The sequence below is a fragment of the Mus caroli genome, chromosome 5 (genome assembly GCF_900094665.2).
Source record: "Mus caroli chromosome 5, CAROLI_EIJ_v1.1, whole genome shotgun sequence".
In the NCBI taxonomy this organism is placed as follows: domain Eukaryota; kingdom Metazoa; phylum Chordata; class Mammalia; order Rodentia; family Muridae; genus Mus; species Mus caroli.
This window is the reverse complement of record NC_034574.1, coordinates 136,162,667-136,168,813: the sequence shown is the minus strand read 5'-3', so window position 1 is coordinate 136,168,813 and position 6,147 is coordinate 136,162,667. Positions and strand designations below refer to the sequence as shown.

At 46.9% G+C, this 6,147-nt stretch overlaps 1 pseudogene; it reads right to left on the bottom strand.

Annotated features, from left to right (window-relative positions):
* Positions 1–1,995: 1,995 nt before the first annotated feature.
* The window catches only part of LOC110294993, a 6,610-nt pseudogene continuing 2,458 nt past the window's right edge, over positions 1,996–6,147 (bottom strand).

Sequence of the window (6,147 nt, the reverse complement as noted above, 5' to 3'; positions counted from 1 at the left end):
CACACAGGGATGCCCAGTAAAGGTCAAATTGGGAGTGGGACCCCCACGAGAGATGAGGTTGGTAGTCCAATGAGCCTCTGAGAGAGGGCTAGTTCGATTTCCTTCAAAGAAGAAGCCATAAAAGGAGCCATTCAGAATAGGGATAGATGGCGCATAATTCATACATGACCAGGGGCTGCCGAGGTATGGCCAGCTCCAGACTACCAGAAAGGCCAGCGATTATCTGGTTGTAAGTCTCCCTAGAAAAAGTAAGGCAGAGATTGCTCAGACACTGCAAAATTCTTAGCCCCAGAATGCCACTTGGGAGGTCACTGGTACTGGCAAGTCAGTTGAGAGGCACCCCGTGTAAGAGGTTTTCCATTCTGCACAAATTAAACACAAATTCCATGAGTCACAGCAAGAGACCTCCAGGTGAGCAAAAGGTAGAGTCAATGGTTGGAATATGCCTGGCCCAGGGGGTAGAGCTATTAGGAGGTGTGGCCTTGTTGGAGGAAGTGCGTCACTGTGGGGGTGGGCTTTGAGAGCTTCCTCCTAGCTGCCTGGAAGAGCCAGTCTTCTAGCTGCCTTCATATCAAGATGTAGAACCCTCAGCTGCTTCTTCTGCCTCGATGATAACGGACTGAACCTCTGAGCCTGTCAGCCAGCCCCAATTAAATGTTGTCCTTCAAAGAGTTGCCTGGGTCATGGTGTCTGTTCACAGCAGTAAAACCCTCACTAAGAGAGTCATTTAAAAGTGAGGAATCAGGGCTGGCGAGATGGCTCAGTGGTTAAAGAGTCCCAAACTGCTCTCCCGAAGGTCCGGAGTTCAAACCCCAGCAACCACACGGTAGCTCACAAACCATCCGTAACGATAGTCCATAGAGTCATGTATAAAGGTGCATCAGATATAAGTCATGCCTCATAACCCATAGAGGAGCATTATTTGGAATGGCCAACATCTCTGGGGTCCACATTATCAATTAACCCAATTATAAGAATCACCTGTCACTACTTTGGCTAGATTAACGAAGTCCAGCAGACCATTGCATTCAGGCAGAATCCCAACAGGCCCTCCGCGAGAGAACCATTAAAAAGGTTGTACGTTGCAGGGAGTAGGATTAGTGGGTTCCTCACCGCTCGCTGCCCATAAAAGGGGAGCAGTGTGTGTCTGTAAGCTGGATGCTTTTTGGTACCCATGAGTAGGGTATAGGGTCCTGTCTTTGTCCTGACATTCTCTGGGCTTGATTTATGAGGGCCTTGAGGCTCCCCCAGGTCACTAGGGGGCGGTGGGCTGATTGAGGGTGTCCTCTCCACGGGAGTCACTTTGGGCGTCCCCTGTTGGTCAGTGCTTGGGAGGGTGCTGCTCTATAGCTGCTGGTAGTCTCTCTTCCCCATCAGACTCAGTCACTCACTCAGTGGGCGTTTCTGTCCTCTGGGTGGCACAGGGCTTGATGGCCAGGAACCCAAATGAAGCAAACAATCCTCTATCCCATAGTTAGCAACCCCAGTGCTCATAGGAGGGGCTAGGCCTTGTTTGTCAAAGTTTTCAAAATTACGTGTGAATAAGACATCTGCCAGTTTGTCCTCAGGCCTTAGCCCTTGGACTTCTCTCTATTGTTTTGAGGGAGGATTGGGCTCATTCAATGATGCCTTGTCCTTGGGGGTTATGATGTATTCCAGTGGAGTGGCTTATTCCACATTCTTTGCAGAAAGAGGCAAATTTGCCTCTGGCAGATGCAGGCACAAAGGGCACGCCCATCACAACACTGCCTTTTTCATAATGACCATTCTTGTGTTTTCCTGGGGTTGTGCTATGGCAAAGATGTAAGAGGAGAAAGGATCAGTCCATGTATGTACATGTTTGAAGCAGCCAAATTCTGGCTCGTGTGTCACATCCATTTGCCATAGGGCATTTGGCCCCAGGCCACAAGGGTTCACTCCATTTGGCTGGAGGGGTCCCAAGGGCAGTAATTGCCCCCAAGCAGTGCAAGTTCATATCAGATGCTTACGTGAGGCTTATGTCGATTGGAGAAAGAGCTTCTGCAAAGGGAAATGCAGAATTATGGAATGGAGAGTGAAGGGCTTGAACCTGATCTAGTGGTGAGGCGAGGAAGGATGCCACCAGGCTATTTCCTCATTGCTCTCTGTGAGGCTCCAGGGGGGTTCAGATGGGACCAAACATGTTGCATACAAAACAGTTCAGAGCACATCTCAAGCAGGGTTTACAGTTGAGCCATGGGTAGATATAAAGGCCCCTCAGTGGGTTTGAGGAGAGCTCAAAGGAAGGATTTAGTTATGATTATTAGTCACATACTGACTATCATTAAATAATCAATAGGATTTGGCCAGTCTCTGAACAACGAGAGGATGGCCAGCAATCCTGATTGCATGGACCCTGTTAAAGTTTCCTTAAATACTATTGGCTTTTTGTTTCCTGGGGGGTGGGGGTCGGTGAATAATACACTCAAATGCAGACCGTAAAGCCAACAGCTGCCTTAGGGATAGGCTATTCTGACAATTGGTGGTTTACAGACAGGTCCATCATGGGCAAAATGGAAAAGAGTTTATGTCCTAGAAAATGATTGTCTAATCTTCCCTGATAATTTATTTAAAACACCTAGATCAGTGGAGGAGTGGAGCTTAGGCACCAGGCCAGAAAGTCCTGGGAAAGCCGAAATACTATCATTTCAGGAGATCTGTTAAGAATTATAAGGGCCATTTTTAGCACCGTAAGAGTTGTAAGAAAAATGCCATCTATATATGGTGTTATTGTGGATGCAGAGGCATAAGCAAGATGACTCCAGGAGAGGATCCTGTGAGGAGGTTGAAAGAGAGCTCCAGTAGGGAGGGCTTTGCTGGGTCAAACAAGTGAAGAAATGTTTCGTTGAAGCAGACACAGGCAAAAGGATGTTCTGCTAAAGCAAGCACATGAAAGGACACGTGATGAAGGATTCTCTGCTAATGACACACATGTATTGGTCTGCCTTACATTGCATAGTTGAGCTCCTCTTGTTGGGACTCCATAGAGAGAAATGCACCAGAAAACCTCTGGTGCTGTGCTGCAGCTTCTTGAAGCTTCTGTGGACTCAGGTTGATTGGCAGAGTGATGTCAGCTGAGACAGTCTCATATGCTGAGGCAAAACATGTGATGAGGTAAGACCCATAGAGGACATGTGATGTTTGGAGGGAGTCTCAATAGGACTCATTAGACTGTGAAAGCGGCTTGCTTATAGAGTGAGCTCTGCAACACTTCTTGGTCTTTCATCTTTGCTGATCTTCAATTTGCTGAGAGAGGCACATCTGAGAACTTCTCCTTGTATCCCTGCTGGTCTGAATCCCTCCTGCTGACTTGTGCCAATTCAGCTGAGGCCTGGCTGTTCCTGTTACGTTGTGTCACTGTTCCTGTTAGGTTGTGTTGCTATCCCTACTCTACAGAAATGGACTGTTGGTATGTCCATGAAGTGTTTGCAAGTGGATCNAGCTGCTGCTGCTGACCTGTGAAACAAACTACTGATCTCCTGACAACACATAAGGGATTTGATCCAAAGAACCATTTCGAAACAGGTCTACCTCCCTCATACCCTAAAAACCTTTCTTTTCCACTACCTCTGTTGGACGGCAGGCTAGAAGGGAGGTTAAAGCATTTAAGAGCTATCATTAAAAGTAAGCTGTGAAAAAATTAATGCTACAGCTAATTGTCCAGATGTGATAGGCAAACCAGGTCGGATCCAGGTTAACTTTCCCAGAAAGGTTTTCACGGATGCAAGAGTAATAGGTATGGGGAAGGTGAATTGAAGCTTATGAGGTTTAATAATACCAGCTGTGATAATGTGGCCTAGGAATAGATGAGGCTCCTGTCTTTAGATCTGTTTGCTGCTATACACATAGCTAGCTTTGCAATGCTTTGTTGTCCTCACATCTTCGTCTTCACTGATCTTCACTTTGTTCAGAGAGGCAGGACAGAGGACTTCTCCTGGCCCCTGCTGGTCCAGGTTGCTCACACTGACTCTTGTTGATTTAGTTGAGGCTTGGCTGTTTCTGCAATCCTGACACTACTGAACTGGACTGCTGGTATCCTCACCGTTGCAGATTGAAATCAACCCAAAGAGCTGTTTCCTTTTTTTTTGTTTCTTTTTAAAGATTTATTTATTGTTATATGTAAGTACGCTGTAACTGTCTTCAGACACTCCAGAAGAGGCCATCGGATCTCATTAAGGATGGCTGTGAGCCGCCATGTGGTTGCTGGGATTTGAACTCAGGACCTTCGAGAAAGCAGTCAGTGCTCTTAACCACTGAGCCATCTCTCCAGCCCCCAACGAACTACTTCTAAACAGTGTACAGCAGAGCCCTGTGGCTTCTTCTGGGTCAACCTGCCATTGCTGATTCGTGAATGGTGTTTGCATGTGGACCAAGCTGCTGCTGCTGCTGCTTCCTGTGAACTGAACTGCTGATATCCTGACAATGTAGATTGGATTTGCTCCAAAGAACCATTTCTAAACAGGTCCTCTTCCCTTGTATCCTGATAAGCTTTCTTTTCCACCCCCTCTGGTGGGTGGTGGACTAGAAAGGAGGTTAAAGTGTTTAAGAACCATTATTAAAAGTAGCTTTTGAGAAATTGCAGCCTACAGTTAGTTTTCTTTGGAGCTGCTCAGGGTTAACATGGCCAGTAAGAGCATCATCCATACAGTGTTTGATAAAGCAATCATTTATTATAGATTGTAAGGCCTCCCACATATACCCCTGACAGAATGTGGGGCTGCTTTTCATCCCCCGAGGCAGCTCCTTCCACTGACAGAGCTGCATGGTGCCTGGTGGTTAATTGCCGGCACTGATAATGTAAACCGTTGCTTCTCCTCTTCACAGGGGTGTGGAGAAGAAGCAGTCTTCAATATCTATAGTCATTACGTAACAGGTCATTGGTTATAGCTAACAATGCAGGGAGGCCTGCTTTGGCTCATCAGAGTGCCAAGTGCGTTTGAGGGGGAACTAGAACCCTGTGGCAGCAACAGGTGGTAGAATTGATGGTGCCGCATATCCAGTCTATCCTGGATTATGCAGTCATCATAAAAGGCCTTACTGTTGTAACCACAACATCCGTGTCTCAAGTATATCTCTGTCCCGTGCGTTATTTGGCAAGTTCAATAAGACCAAAGGCCGAATGGCTCGTTGATTGCAGTTATCATCTCGTGAAATTATGGGCCAGGCAGTCTGCTAGGAAGCAGTAAAGCCAGCAACACCTTTTTCTTGAAGCCCAAGATGGACTTTCCGAGAAGTGGGTACTTCTTCCTTTTGGAGATAAGTTCGCTCTGCTCCCGTGCTTATGATACCTCCAAATGTGGTGCCTTCCAAATTCTGCCTCACCCAGGCCTGGTTTTGCCCTATAGGAATAGTCCACACGATAGGGCTCACCCTCTGATTCTCTGTCACTTTTGTTTCAAACTCATCCAACATGGGGCAAAGCCTCTTGGCTGTGCCTTCCTTTACAAGGCCAAGGTGTCATCGATGGCTGCATCTTTTTTTTTTTTTACAGATACAGCAGGAAACTTTCCCATCTTGCCTGAGTCATCTTCCTCCCTCCCCTTCTGCCACCTCGGTCTCTGCCACCATTACCTGGGTGGCAGTTGGGACGGGTGGCAACGCAGACCCTCGAAGGCAGCTCAGGAGAGATGCGACAATGGAGTGGAAGAAAGGGGGCAGGGAGTCCTGGTGTTTCTTGCTCTGTGCTGCCTAAGCCAGTCTCTCCCATGTGCTTTTACCCCACACCTGGCCTAAGAGCAGCCGAGGACAAAGGTACAAGACTTTGTCATAAAACAAAGTGTTTAATTGCCTGTCAGAAAATCTAAGCTGCCTACTCTCCAAGATCCCTTTAACACTTTCGGTTGATTATCTCTACACTGAGAGTTAGAGTTGCCCATAATGTTTGGAGAGGCTTACTTCCCTGCTTGTGGAACATGGGGAAGGGGCTGTTCAGGTACCAGCTATGGAAATGGGGACCAGGAAGTGGAGAGAAAGTGGGGACAGAGGTTATGACTCCCAGGATTCAGACTCTGGAGACCAGCATCAGAGTATAGATCTAACTCTACTGTTTATCACATGAGCTTATATATTGTGATTTTAATTTTTTCAAACCTTTTTTTGTTTGTTTGTTTTTTTGTTTTTTTGAGACAG